Source organism: Solanum dulcamara, chromosome 2 (assembly GCF_947179165.1).
Source record: "Solanum dulcamara chromosome 2, daSolDulc1.2, whole genome shotgun sequence".
Classification (NCBI taxonomy): domain Eukaryota; kingdom Viridiplantae; phylum Streptophyta; class Magnoliopsida; order Solanales; family Solanaceae; genus Solanum; species Solanum dulcamara.
The window spans coordinates 68,232,710-68,249,680 of NC_077238.1; positions in this window are offsets into that span (position 1 = coordinate 68,232,710).

A 16,971-nucleotide genomic window follows, 5' to 3' on the forward strand; every position below is an offset into this window, starting at 1 on the left:
CAGGACACGTGGTGTCAAAAAAGGGTATTAGGGTGGATCCGGCCAAGACTGAGGCAGTGAGAAGGTGGACTAGGCCTACTTCCCTTACAGAGATTTTGAGTTTTATGGGTTTGGCTTGGTATTACAAATGCTTCGTACAAGGATTCTCTACTATTACAGCTCAATTGACTTGGATGACTTAGAAGGTTGTAGACTTCCATTGGTCCAATGAGTGTGAGGTGAGCTTTCAAAAGATTAATACCTTGTTGATTTTAGCTCTTGTTTTAGCCTTACACGGGGAGGGTGTGGACTTCACCATGTATTGTAATGTTTTTGGTGATGGTTTAGGTGGAGTGTTTATGTAGAAAGGGAAGGTAGATTCCTATGCTTCTAGATAGTTGAAGGCTCATGAGAAGAACTACCCTACCTATGACTTAGAATTAGCGCTGGTATTTATGTTACAACTATAGTGTCATTACTTGTATGGGGTGCATTGTGAGATATTCACAGATCATCGAAGTCGTTAGTACATCTTCAGTTAGAGGGATCTAAACTTGAGACGACATAGATGGCTTGAACTACTGAAGGACTATGACATGACTATCTTATATCACCCAGGGAAGGCCATGTGGTGGCCGATGCTTTGAGTAGGAAGGTTACTAGTATGGGGAGTCTTACAGCGATTAGTGTGGACAAGAGGCCCTTGGCTAGAGATGTTTAGAGTTTAGCTAACAGCTTCATCCCATTAAGGGTTTCAGAGGAGAGTGGATGATTTATTGCTTTCATTTAAGCTCATTCCTTATTTGTTGAGCAGATTTGAGAGTGACAGTTTAAGGATAGAAAGCTATTCTCATACGACACAAGGTGTTGAGGGGTGAAGACAAAGAGGTTAGACTCGATTTAAAAGGTTTTTTGAAGATTGAAGGCAGGATTTGTGTGCCCAATATGGGTGATTTGATCAGATTGATTCTAGAGAAAGCTCATTGTTCACGATATTCTATCCATTCGAATGCGGTAAAGATGTATCATGACCTTAGCCAGCATTATTGGTGGTGTGAAGAGGGACATCACAGATTTTGTGTCCAAATATTTGACCTGTCAATAGGTTAAGTGTGAGCACCAGCAGCACAAAGATGTGCCTCAGAGGATGCCCATTCCTACTTGAAAGTGGGAGCGGATCGCCATGGACTTTGTTATGACTTTGCCTACCACCGTGGGTGGTTATAATTTTATATAGGTGATTGTTGACATACTAACAAAGTCTTCCCATTTCATTCCAATTCGGATGAAGTACACAGTGGAGAAGCTAGCCCAATTATATATCAATCAAATCGTTTGACTTCATGATGTCTTGTGTCCATTGTTTCAGATCAGGGTTTGTTGATTACTTTACATTTTTAACAGGCATTACAACAAGATCTAAGTACTAAGCTTGATATAAGTAGAGATTTTCACCCATAGACTGATGGTCAGTCCGAGAAGATAATTCAAGTGTTGGAGGATATGCTTCGAGCCTGTGTAATTGAGTTTAGTGCTAGGTAGGATCAGTATTTTTCCTTAGCAGAGTTTGCCTACAACAACAGTTATCACTCCAGCATTCGAATGGCCCTATTAGAGAAACTGTATGGTAGGCGGTGTCGATCTCCTATTGGTAGGTTTAATTTTACTAAGATAGACTCTTTAGACACAGGCTTGCTTAGAGATGCAATAGAGCAGGTTCGCACGATTCAGGATAGGCTACTTAATGCCTAAAGTAGGCAAAAGAGTCATGCGAACAGGAGAGTTTGATCATTGGAGTTCATGAAAGATAATCATGTTTGGCTCTGAGTGTTGCCCATGAAGGGCGTGATATGGTTCGAGAAGAAGGACAAGTTTAGCCCTCGGTTTATTGGCCCATTTGAGATTTTGGAGCGAGTGGGAGAGGTGGCTTATAGATTGGCCTTTCCACCTAACTTATCAGCGGTGCATCTTGTGTTTTATGTTTCCATGCTCCGGAAGTATATTCTGAACGAGTCCCATGTGATCTCCCTTGATTCGGTATAGTTGGGTCCAGATTTGACATTTGAGGAAGAGCCCGAAGCCATTCTTGATAGACAGGTCTGTAAGCTTAGGACTAAGGATATAGCTTCAGTGAAGGTATAGTAGAGGCACCGTTCAGTCGGAGGGGTGACTTAGGAGTCAAAGGAGGAATGTGTGCTCGATATCCATAGATTTGTAAGGTCCAGGTACTTTCTTTTAATTTATGTTCGAGGACGAACATGGTTTTTAGCGGTGTATGATGTAAAGATCCTGAAGGTTATTTTTAGTATTTTTGCAAATGACCATTTTATCCCTCTCAATAGTTTCCTCGAGTCATATTTGATTGATATCTGATGTCGATTTTGTGGTTTTTCTTGAAAAGTTGAGATTTTTGGTAAACTTTGAGTTTTAGAGGTTTGAATGTCTCAAAGTGGTATTTGAGTTAATTCAGAATTTTAGGTCTCAGAATGAAATTTTGTGGATTCAATCAGTTCCGTAATATTGAAATTGGTCTAGGAGAGTTGACGTAATCAAATTTGGGTTTATATCGTGGATTTGACTTGTCGAGTTAGAAACCTTCGAGTTTTTAGCATAAAGTTTACTTTGGTCAACTTTTGGTGATTGGATGCTCGAAATTAAATTCCAACAGTTTTATTAGATTCAGGGGATGAATTTAGGCCTAGGGAGAGTTTTTGTATATTTTTCGGAAGCTCCGAGAGAGTTTTGGTCTTTTGAGACATAAGGTTGTCTAGTTGCAACTTTTTTGATTTCGGGTCAAGGAGACTTTGAAATTTAAGTAGAAAGACTTTTTTAATGGCTTGTACATATGACAACCAATCTTTGGGGTTATTTAAGTTGAAAGACTTTCATTTTTGTTTATTACTTGCCTATTTAGACTGTTTTCCACTTTATTTTCCATAAATATTGGATTTTAGACTGACTTGTTCGGTGGGAATGGACAAGAGCCATCACACCCTAAATCGGATCGTGACATTACTCATCCCGCATGACTAGTTTTAAATTGGATGGTAAAGGTTCTTCTATCAAGGTGTAAGAGTAGGTGCCCCCATGACCTAATGGATTGGGTCATGACCGTACCAGATTATATACAATATTCATGATAAATGAAATAGATATTCCATTTTACATATAGGGTTCCACAATAATGATATCAATTTTAATACGAATTACATATATTGAGAACCCAAAAGAACATCATTTAAAGTATGAATTGGATATTAAGTGACTTCAACAAGAATTCTTAAACAAAGAAACCCACTACAATTCTTTTTTAAAAAAACCCACACAAAAATACAAAATCAAAGCACCAAAAATAAAATTAAAAACCACTTCGATTAAACTAATAAAATAACTAGAAAATCAAAAAGGAGTATCAGAATGAATATCAAAATTATTGGGAGAGATTATGTAAGAAGGAAAACTATTTGGAGAGACAATGATGAGATTTTGTTTTTCTTTTTAAAAATTAAATATAATTAGAGAGGAAAAAACGTACTAATCAATGAGTTCCTAAATTTTTGCCCACATAATAAATGTCTCTAATGACTATCCCTATTTTTCATTCCTTGAATTAAGCCCAAATAGGATTTAAAATATCATACTCAAATCTGGTAAGGAATATAATTGAAGAGAGAGAGAGAGAGAAATATAGTAATTGTATTAATTACCAATTATCCCTAAAAAAGGGAAAGAAAAATCCAGCCCCCTTTTTACTCCTAAATATAATAAGAAAAAGGCTAAAATATGTTTTGAACTTTGAGAAAAGGATCATTTATATCATCCATTAAAAGTTTGGCTCATTTATGCGATTGTCGTTTGAGAAATGACTCATTCATGCCATTATATTTAAACTCCAATTTTATAAAATCATTTTTTCATATGGTCAATTATAATTTGTCCATGTCATTAATATTTTTTAAAAATCCAAAATTCTAAAATCATTTAGGGAATTAAAAAAAATCCACTTGTATTAACAATATATATTTCCAAAATAAATTCAAAAATATGGTTTAATTCATATTTTTGTTGTTGTTTTTGACACTAGATCCTTATTTCCTAGTGTTTTTTGAGTCTACGTTCAAAATTTCAAATGATGTGAGGTTGTAGAGAAAATTCTACCATTAAAAGATGTTAAAGTTTTGAAACTTTGAACAAATTCCAAGTGGGTCTTGTTGAGGTAGGTTGAATTTGAGCTCAAAAGATATTGGGTTTAGAGATCTAGCTCGGAGGAACGTTACTTTTCAAATTTGAGGTGATTTCGTGAAGAATTGAAGAAGTTGAAAATTTGAGAAATTTTGATGTTCTTCATGTATTCGTGATGTTCTTGAGGACGGAGCAAAAAAAGTACATTTGATCCAAAACTCCAATTGAAAAATATTATAAGTTGTATGGGGTCTTGTTGAGTTAGGTTGGCTTTTAGAAAAAATTAATGATGTTGACAAATTACAATGGCCACGTATAAAAATAATTTTGCGAAATCGAGGTTAACAATAATGACATAGAAGAGTCTTTTCTCAAATGAAAATGACACAACAAACTTTTAACGGATGACATAAATGAGACTTTTCTCAAAGTTCGATGGCATATTTGAGCCTTTTATCTTATAATAATTACTAATTTAGTGTATGTATTTTGCACATGTGTTTCATGTCAATAAATAAAACTATATATCAAAAGAATAAAGTTTCACAACCCAAATCCGAGTGTGATGGAACTCGTCTCATCCTACCGAGATAACTTAGCCAAAACCCAAAAAATACTGAAATAAAACGTAAATAAAATAAGTAGTTAGATAAATTTATGAAAAAGTAAGTCTTAGTAAACTACAATACCTCAAAGGACTAGTTGTCACATGTACAAGCCTCTAATACAATGGAAATGAAAGATAAATACAATTCTCAATGCTTTTGTTTCTCAAATAAAACAAAGCATGTAGAAACAAACAAGAGAGATCATCGGCGTCAACAACTACCTCTCAAGTATCCTCAAATAGTTGCAGATGAAGAAAAGGGAAAATTATATCACTGTCCAGGCTCGAAACCTACACAAGTGTAGATAGCAAGGGGTGAGTACGAAACGATACGGTAGTCAGCAAATAAGACACTAAACACATGTAAGGCTACATAGAAACAAGTACTCCTGACACGCTATCCGAACCTCCATTACTATAACCTCCAAGTAGAACATCCTATCTAACAGTATATCTATAACTCATGTAGAAAGTAAGTCAAAGTGTATCTCAACAGTTCAGATAGATTTAATAGGTATCATCAGTATCTCATATATCAGCCACAATTACACATAGTAAGGGCAAATACTCAGATAATCAAACAAATGTAATGCAATGCAATAAGTGCCCAATGAGATGATGCATGTATGTCCATGCATCCACCACGGCATGTGGCACGACGCTCGATTATCATTTAGTATCAACCACAACGTTTTCCACGTTCCTCAAACATTATAAAATAACAACCACAGTGCGTGAAAATTCCCTCGAATGCAATAAAGTAACAACCACGGCGCACGATACGTCCCTCTAATGGAATAAAGTAACAACCATGGTGTGTGGCATATCCCTCGAATCCTCTTGATTTTTTGCTTTCATCATAACTTAGCCAGAACCATTTCACATCGTCATAATCATCAATTTGGACACCAATGATAAGATTCAACCCAAATGCATATGAAATGCTCATGCAATCAATGGGAACATAATGAAGTCTAATACCATATGCAATTCATTTCAATAATATCTTAGTGTAATCTCCACAACGAGTCAACAATGTTAATTAATTCAAATACATCAATTCATTAGATCAAATTTCCTTTTCATAACCCCAATAATCAACCTTAGATATATTCATGATTAATGATCAACTCAAACTCAAGTTCACATCGATTCACATAGCAGTAGAAAGAATACAAGGCTCTACAAAGCTTACGAAGGTTTAGAGTATCACATACCTTAATCTCACTCTCACTACTCAGAAACTTAAGCCTTGCCCTTTTATCGATGCTCTGAATCAATATAACCTACTCAAATAATGATTCACAATCAAATTACAGAACTAACGACACCAAAATCGTGAAATTCAAGAAAAATAGCCAAAGCGGCTCAAAAATCGGATTTCAGAAATGGAGTCCAGATTTAAATTTTTTTGGATGAAAATGTTCCTTGAGGTATTTGAAAATCAACGGTAAAAACCAAATTGAATTTGGAGGTTAAATCAGTCCATAAGCTCCATTTTAAAAAAAAATCGAGTTCAAGAAAAAACCCCTAAAATTGAAGTTAAAAACCATGAATTCAAGGTTAAATTCACATTATATAATTTGGGTACGGAAGGATTTGAGTTAAAATTACACAATGACTTCCCATGAAAAACTCTTCTCAAAATCGTCTCTACCAAGCTCAAGAACTCAAAATGGAGGAAAAGAACTAGATTCCCATCTAAGGACCCTCGCTTATCACGATGGTGAAGGGCAGTTCTCTTTCGCGACTGTCACTTTCACAGTAATTTGATCGCGATAGCGATTACTGCAAAAAAAACACTCTTCGCTTTCACGATAGGTCTATCGCTATCGCGATGGTCGCGAAAACAACCAACCATCACGATCGCAATGACTATGGACACTAGTACATTAGCAAAATTTAACCAAGATCAACTTCCCAAATTGACCCTCGAGATTTATTCAAAATCGCATGCACACAAAACTTATATGCTACCATACTAATTTCGACATTCTAGACTCAATGAAACTGTATGAATTTAAATTCAAGGTTTTTCTTGACCCAGAACCCAATAAATTGCAACAAAACTAACTTTAGGCCTCAAAACATTAAATCAAGCTTAGGACTTCTAAAAATCCAACTAATATCACTACTAGGCCTAAAATAATTCCTTGAATCGAACTAACTCGTCTGAATTCAATTCCGAACATCGAATCTTCAAATGTTGATCAAATTCAACTCTATAATCAAAATTTCAAGAAATTCTAACTTAGGACCACAAATCCTCGATACAACACCAAATCTGATTCATTCAATTCTACTAGACCAATTTCTACATTACAAATTGATGGAATCGATAGAATTCCATTCCAAAAGCCGGAACTCCAAATGATTCCAAATACCACTTTTAAGCAACTAAAGCTTTCAAATTTCAAACTTTGCCAAAAAACTTAACTTTTCAAAGAATTTCACAAAACCGACTTCGAATACTGATCAAACATGACTCGGGACAATTACCAGAGGGGTAAAATGGTTATTTTACAAAAATTTACTAAAAATGACCTTTAGGGTCATTATATCATCCACCACTAAAAACCATATTCATCCTCGAATATAAAGTAAAAGAAAGTACTTGAAACCTCGAAAAACTAGGGATATCGAGCACGCATATCATCCTCCGACTCTCAAGTAGCCTCTCCAACTGAACAATACCTCCACTTCAACTTCACTAAAGCAATTTCCTTGGTACGAAGCTTGCAGATCTGCCTATCCAGAATGAATATGGGCTTCTCCTCAAATATCAAATCTAGAATTAACCCCACCAAATCAAGGGATGTCACATGGGAATCATATATCTCGTGGGACTCATCTGGAACATACTTTCATAGCATAGAAACATGAAAAATAGGATGCACCACTAATAAGTTAGGTGGAAAGGCCAATATATAAGTCACCTCTCCCACTCGCCCCAGAATCTCAAATGGAATAATGAACCAAGGGCTAAGCTTTCCCTTCTTCCTAAATCGCATCAGGCCCTTCATGGGTGACACTCGGAGCTAAACATGGTCACCCTCCATGAACTCCAATGGTCAAACTCTCATATCTACATAGCTCTTTTGCCTACTTTGGGCTGTCAAGAGCCTACCCTAAATCATGCGAACCTGCTTCATGGCATCTCCAAGAAAATCTGTGTCTAAAGAGTCCCTCTCAGCTAGACCGAACCACCCAATAGGAGATCGATATCGCCTATCATACAACTCCTCGAATGGGACCATCTCAGTGCTAGAATTATAAATGTTGTTGTAGGAAAACTCCGCTAAGGGAAAAGGTTGATCCCACCTCACACCAAAATCAATAACACAGGCTCGAAGCAAATCCTCCAACACCTAAATCATACACTCGGATTGGCCATAAGTCTGTGGATGAAAAGTTGTACTCATATCAAGTCTAGTACACAAACCATGTTGCAATGCCCTTCAAGAATGCAAAGTAAACAACGGACCCTGATCCAAAACAATAGATACGGGTACCCCATAAAGCCGAACAATCTGATTGATGTACAACTAGGCTAGCTTCTCTATCGCATACTTCACCTGAATTGGAATGAAATGGGAAGACTTGGTTAGTCTGTCAATAACTACCCTAATGGAATCATAACCACCCACGGTAGTAGGAAAACCCATAACAAAGTCCATGGTAATCCGCTCCCACTTCCAAGTAGGAAGAGGCACCCTCCGAGTTATTCCTCTAGGCCATTAGTGCTCACACTTGACCTGTTGACAGGTCAAACACTTGGACACAAACTCTGCGATGTCCCTCTTCATCCCACACCACCAATAATGCTGGCTAAGATCATGATACATCTTCGTTGCACCCTAATGAATGGAATAACGAGAACAATGAGCCTCTTCTAGAATCAATCTGATTAAATCACCCACCTTGGACATGCAACTCCTGCCCTCAATCCTCAAAACACCATCTGAATCAAGTCTAGACTTTTTGGCATGAACCCTCAATACTTGTCTCGAATGAGACATAACTTCTCATCCTCAAACTGCCATTTACGAATATGCTCAATCCAATAGTGAACAGTTTCCCAAAAGAAAAACCGCCTGGAAGTCTGAGGACCAAAGAAAAATAGGCGTCAATAAAAGCATTAGAACCCACACGCTCCTTAGAAACTCACAAACGGATAAAGTTGTTGGCTAATATCTGGACATCCCTAGCCAAGGGCCTCTTATCGATACTAATTATGGCTAGACTCCCCGTACTAGGAGCCTTCCTACTCAAAGCATCAACTATCACATTAGCCTTCCCCAGATGATATAAGATTGTCATATCATAGTCCTTCAGTAGCTAAAGCCATCTACACTATCTCAAGTTCAACTTCCTCTGATTGAAGATGTACTAAAGACTTTGGTGATCGATGAATACCTTATAATGAACACCATACAAGTAATGACATCATAGCTTCAACACAAAAACCATCGCTGTTAACTCTAGGTCATGAGTAGGGTAGTTTTTCTCATGAGCCTCTAACTATCTAGAAGCATATGTAACTACCTTTCTTTTCTGTATCAACATTTCACCTAAACCAACTCCAAAAGCATCACAATATATGGTGAAGTCCACACCCTCTTCAGGTAATATCAAAATAGAAGTTGTAGTTAATAAAATCTTGAGCTTTTGGAAGCTGGCATCGCATTCATCGGACCAATGGAAATCTACTACCTTCTGAGTCAGTCAAGTCAATAGAGTCGCAATAGTAGAGAATCCCTTCACAAAGTGTTTGTAATAACTAGACAAACCCATAAAACTCTTAATCTCGGTAGGGGAAGCAGGTCTAGTCCAACCTCTAACTGCCTCAATCTTGGCTGCATCCACCCTAATACCTTCCTTGGACACCACATGTCCTAGAAATGCTACAAAATCAAGCCAAAACTCATATTTAGAGAACTTTGCATATAACTTCTGCTCTCTAAATTTCTGAAGCACCAATCTCAAATGACAAGCATGATCCTTAATGAATAAAATCACAAAAGAGACTAAATACGATCAAAATACCCCATTCATTAACTCCATAAACGTTGTTGGGGCATTGGCCAGCCTAAAAGACATAACTAGAAACTCATAATGGCTATAATGGGTCCAACAAGCTTTCTTAGGGATGTCCAATGCCCTAATCATCAGCTGATGATAACCAAATCTCAATTCAATCTTAGAGAATAAGGCCGCTCTCTGAAGCTGATCAAATAAATCATCAATACAAGGAAAAGGATATTTGTTCTTGACTGTCATCTTGTTCAACTGTCTGTAATCAATGCACATCCATACAGATCCATCCTTCTTCTTCACGAATAGAACCGGCACACCCCAAGATGACACACTATGGCAAATAAACCCCTTACTCAACAAATCCTGCAACTATTCCATCAACTCTACTAGAGCCATGCGATAAGGTGAAATAGAAATAGGCTTAGTGCCCGACTCCAAGTCAATAGTAAAGTCAATATCCCTATCCGGAGAACTCTCGAAAAATCAGTAGGGAACACATCGGCAAACTCTTTAACCACGAGTATAGACTCCATAGGAGGTGACTCAACACTAGTATGCCGAATAAAAGTTAAATAGGACATACACCCTCTATCAATCAATCTTTGGGCACAAATATAGGAGATGACCTTACTAGGATAAGAACCACTAGTACCCTTTCACTCGACCCTCAAAACACCAGGTATTGCTAAAATCACAGTCTTAGAATATCAATAAAGAGTGCATGATAAAGAGAAAGTCAATCCATACCCAATATCACATCAAAGTCTACCATCTCCAGAATAATCATATCTACCCAAGTATCATACCTGGCTTAAGAAATAGGACAGGATCGATAAATCGATCCACCACTAAGGGCTCACCCATAGGTGTAGAAACATGAACATGCATGGGCATGCGATCATAAATCAAATCAAATCCAAATGCAAAATAGGTAGATAACTACATCGAAAGACTCAGCCTTAAGCTTCCCTAGAAAAGCATAGTATTGTGCTCTTCTACCACTTTCTTCTTGAGTAACATGTCAGCCTCCTCCTTGTGGAACTATAGCACCACCAGAACCCCAACCGAAAGTACGACCACCCCTACTAGCCTGATCTCTGCCTCAGCCTCTGATCGGTGGGGTTGGTCCTCTAACTGGAGCTAACAAACTAGGTTGGGTTTCACCCTAACCCTGAGTAAGACACATCCACATGAGATGATCGGAATCCCCACAGGTGTAACATTACCTCTAAGTCAAACCCAGCTATGATGAACCCAAAGAAGTAGCATAACTACCTTTTTCATAATTGTGGGACCCTCAAACTACCTATACACCCTTGGCCGCTGTCATATAAGCATGAATGGACTTCTGTCGCTAAAATGAATGACCATTTCGGTGCGATCCTCTACTCCTGACAAGGTGTAGGAAAACTGACCACTGGAGTAAGCCATCTTAGGGTCCCCAAACTCTTCTTTGGCTATCAACTCCACTTTCTTGGTGGTTCTCACTATGGACTGGAAGGATGCCCTCTCACGGGCCTATTTGAATACGTACGAGCAAATAGAGAAAGTGAACCCCCTTACAAACCTGTAGACTCTCTCCACCTTATTTAGGATCAACGCCATAACATGCCTCAACAACTGACAGAATCGTACCTTATACTCAGCAACGGATATACTATATTGAGCCAAGCTCTCAAATCTCAACCTATTCTCTTCGCGTACGCTCCATGGGATGAAGCGATCCTCAAAACTAATAAAAAAATCACCCTACTCTACTAAAGAGGATGTAACTGGTCTAGACCTCATGAATGTCCTCCACCACTCTCTGGATGACCCACAGAGCTAGAGTGCAATGAAATGAACATCCCGAGCACCAACCATGCTTATTGCCTAGCATCTCACGAAACAGCATCAAGAACACATGAGCTTTCTTAGTCTTACCACCCTGGAACTTAGGTGGTTTCATCTTTTGAAATTTCTCATGACCTTGTTGATCTGCTACAGTCATGACTATATTTGGATCAACCTGCGCATCGACAGCTAGTATGGGAACCAATGGTGGCTGACCTACCTGATCTGAACAATTAGGATATGATGTTGCTCTGGGGTCTGTGCCCCAACTCTAGTTTGTGAACCCTGTGGCCATGTGACGTGCCCATAACACTCTGAGTAAAACTCTCGAACACACCCAGCATCCTCAATAAAATCTCCTGAAATAATGGTGTCGCAAATACTAGAGGAACCTAGTCTTCACAAACCTCAACATGTGGCTCTATGGAGGCCTTTCTAGCACGACCTAAAAAGGGGCCGCTCCTCGAGTATGGTCTCTACCTGCGACCGCTCTATGGCCTCAGCCTCTAGCTCGGCCCCTATCTCTACCCCTAGTTGAGGTCTCAATAACTGCCTCAGGGACTGCCTCCCATCTACCAATAACAGTAGCTCTAGTTCTTGGTATCTACCATAACAATATGCGACACTCAGCACTAGTGATAATAACTCGGCACGATAAGAAAGAATGAATAAAGAAAGTTTCTTAACAGTCTTCATAGCCTCTCGAAGATAAGTACAAACGTCTCTATACTGATCCTCGAGACTCTACTTAGAATTGGCTTATACACGTGAGACCTATTAACCTGGCCTCTTATACCATTTTGTCATAACCCGAATTCGGGTATGATGGCACTTGTCTTAACCCACCAAGACAAGTCAGTTCAAACCTAAAAAAATACTAAAATAAAGAAAAAATAGTCTAAATAGATAGATAAATGTATGAAAGCGAAAGTCTTAGTCAACTACAATACCCCAACGGACTGGTTGTCACATATATAAGCCTCTAATACAAAGAAAATGAAAGATAAATACAAGTCTCAATGCTTTTGTTTCTCAAATAAAACAAAGCATGTAAAAACAAACAAGAGAGATCATCGGCGTCAACAACTACCTCTCAAGTATCCTCGAATAGTTACGGATGAAGAAAAGGGAAAATTGTATCACTGTCCAGGCTCGAAACCTACACAAGTGTAGATAGCAAGGGGTGAGTACTAAACAATACAGTACTCATCAAGCATGATACTAAACACATGTATGGCTAAAATGTCATTCGAACCTCCAGAACTATAACCTACAAGTAGAACAACCCAATCTAACAGTATATATATAACTCATGTAGCAGTAAGTCAAAGTGCATCTCAACAATTCAGATAGGCAAGATATGTATCATCATGATCGCATGTATATTATTAAAATTACACATAGTAAGGGAAAATACTCAGATAATTAAACATATGCAATGCAATGCAATGCAATAAGTGCCCAATGAGATAATGCATGTATGTCCATGAATCCACCATAGTTTGTGGCAAGACCCTCGATTATCATTTAGTATCAACCATGATGCCTGACACATCCCTCAAACAAAATAAAATAACAACCACGATAAGTGGTACGTCCCTTGAATGAAATAAAGTAACAACCACGGTGCACGACACGTCCCTTGAATGCAACAAAGTAACAACCACGGTGTGTGGCATGTCCCTCGAATCCTCTTGATTTTTCGCTTTCATCATAACTTAGCCAGAACCATTTCACATCGTCATAATCATCAATTTGGACACCAATGATAAGATTCAACCCAAATGCATATGAAATGCTCATGCAATCAATGGGAACATAATGAAGTCTAATACCATATGCAATTCATTTCAATAATATCTTAGTGTAATCTCCACAATAAGTCAACAATGTCAATTAATTCAAATACATCAATTTGTTAGATCAAATTTTCTTTTCATATCCCCGATAATCAACCTTAGATATATTCATGATTCAATATCAACGCAAACTAAAGTTCACATCAATGCACATAGCACGCTACATAGCTTATGAAGGTTTAGAGTTTCACTTGCCTTAATCTCGCTCTCGACTACTTCAAAACTTGAGCCTCTCCCTTTCATCGATGTTCTGAATCAATAGAATCTAATAAAATAATGATTCACAATCAAATTACGGAACTAACTACACCAAAGTCATAAAATTTGGGTAAAATGGTCAAAACGGCTCAAAATCCGATTTTGAAAATGAAGTCCAAATCTAGAAATTTTTGGATGAAAAGGCTCCTTGAGGTATTTGAAAATAAACGGTGAAAAAAAATTGAATTTGGAGTTGAAATCAGTTTATAAGCTCCATTTTTGTAAAAAAAAATCGAGTTCAAGACAAAACCCCCAAAATTGAAGTTCAAAAATCATGAATTCAAGGTTAAAATCACATTATAAAGGCTGGGTATTGAAAGATTTGAGTTAAAATTACTTACCCAATGACTTCCCATGAAAAACTCTTCTCAAAATCACCTCTACCGAGCTCAAGAACTCAAAAATGGAGGAAACAAACTCATTTCCCGTCGAAGTACCCTCAGGTATCGCGATCATGAAGGACAGTTCACTTTTGCGGCACTTTGATCGCAATCCTCACAAAAAAACTACTCTTCTCTTTCATGATGGGTCTATTGCTAACGCGATGATCGCGAAAGCGATCAACCTATCGCGATCTCTATGACTACAAACACCAGTATATCAACAAAATTTAACACAAGATCAACTTTTTGAATTGACCCTCGGGATTTGTTCGGAATTCCGTGCACACAAATCTTTTTTCTACCATACTAATTTTGATGTTTCGGACTCAATGGAACCATCAAAATTTAAATTTGAGGTCTTCTTGACCCGAAATCCTATAAATCGAAACGAAACTAACTTTAGACCTCAAAATACTAAATCAAGTTCGAGAATTTTAAAATTTCAACTAAGACCAATTCTAGACCTAAAATCATCTCCACAATCCAACGGAGTAGTTAAATTATTACTCTTTGCCTTATTAAACTATTATTATTACTCTTTTTTTATAATAATTTTTTACATATATTCTAGGACTCCTTCAGTGTGATTCTCCTAATATACCTTATCATATATTTTCTTTTTACTATATATTTTTAAGACTCCTTAATTTTTAAAATATATTCTCCTCTTATCATATATTTTAGGAATCTTTGATTATAAAAATATATTTTGTAGTAAAATGGTGAAAATACAATTTTGTCTAAAGCAAAATTTTTAATGAAAGACAAAATGTTCAAATAATATTATTAAGGACCTTGGTGTTTTTTAATATCACATAGATATAGATAGATATGCAGATAGACATATATATAGGTAGATAACTTTTATAACTTGTAGTATAGAGTCTTAAATACATGGTGTGATTTTTTCATATACAATATAACACGCTCCTATCTTTCTATTTGCTTAATGAGTTATTAAGAAGTCATAACTCAATAAAAATTATGTGTCCTTTGTGAACAATATCTTTTACTTAGATTTGAGCCATTTAAGTAAGATTTAACAGCATATATTGACTTAATTTGGTTAGTTTTAGGAGTATGAACTCAAAAGGAACAAAAGATAGAGAATACATCTATTTTAAACTTGTTTTAGGGTATATTTTCAGCTTTAAAAAGTGTTAAAGGAGCTTTAGCTACTTTGAGAGAGAATTTCTTTTTGCACCATAAAGTTTGAGTATTCTTTCTTCATTTTTATAGAGCGTGTTTATCCTCTTGGTTTACATGTTGTGTTTTATATTGTAAGTATGGGTAGGTACAGTCATAGTTGGAGGGTCTATATTTTTATGGTGTTAATTAATATTAATAGGTTTTTGAATTTTGATTATCTTGCTAATTTATGTTTAGATTTTGACTATCTACTTGTTTGCATGCTTTAGTGTTAATTTAGTCCTCTATATCTAGTTTCTCACTTGAGAATTTGGAAATTAGATTGAGTAATTAACAAATAGCATGAATTAGATTAATTAATTAAGGAATTAATTGAGCTCGATTAATAAAATTAAATTAAGAATAGGCAGATTCCTACTTGGCCATTGACAATTATTCTTTGTTAAAGCATTCCTTTAAGAACTAGTTGGTATATATTCATTAGAATTGAAAACTTCTAATGGATGAGTAGTTATTTATTAACTGAAAGAAAAGAAATTAGGCAATATAGGAAAATTCAACACCTAAACACATCACATCAAAGCTTCATTTTTAGTCATGTTAATTGATAGCAATCTTTCATTTTTAATCATGTTCTTAGTGTTTGATAAATTGCCATAGTTAGCAATTGCTCATTAATACAAAATCACAATATTTTTCATATGAAGTTAGTCTTTAAGTAGAGTTTTGCACATAAGTAACACTCATTCTACCTGATATTTTTTTTTGGGATTCAACCTCAGCTCCATTATTGGGTTATTATATTACATCGACTATTTTATTCTTACATAAGAATTTTTATCTTGGATGATATTACCTGTATTTGAATTGAAATTGATACATTGATGAAAGTTCTCCCCTTCTAAAGCACTGTCTCGGTCAAAGGTTCTAATTCTTAACTTTTTGAGGAATCCTTAATCAATGATTATGGCTAATCTCAATGAATATTAGTCTTTGATTTCTTTCCAAAATAGATGATTACTCATCTACTTCTTATGTTTCATAAATAGCCAGTACATTGAAGAATATTCCAAAAAAATATTTTTGAAAAGCGATCAACATTGTGTTTTTTCATCCTTCATAACTTGATCCATTAAAAAAAAAGTAAAGATCAAAGTCTTTACTATGATCACGAGAAGGATCAATCACCAACTCGAGTATTTTATTGTGCATTACTCTTCATCCTTGCGAACACAAAAATTTCTTTGTTGGTATTAAACTACTTGCATATTCAAATCTTGTTTCACAGAATTCTTTGTCAATTATACACCCTCTTTTCATTTATACCCGATCTATTGTAAAGCTATGAGCTTTAGCCTGTGTAAATACAAATGACAAATGAGACATGACACTTTATTTATTACTAATATGAAAGGCCATGATAAAAAATGAATGAAACATATTGGATATGTCAGTTCTTATTAAAAGTGAGATCTTTATCCTATAATTCAAATATTTTGGCATAAAATATTATCCTACTTTATAATTATATAACAGTAGAACTTGCTTGTGTTGCTTTAGTGACACATTTTTTTTCTTCGATTTACTTAGGGCAGTAATACTAGTAGAAACAAGAAGGGAGTAAGCCAAACCTTTCATTCGTAATGAAACAAAAGATAATAGTACTTCGCTTTTTTTTACTAGA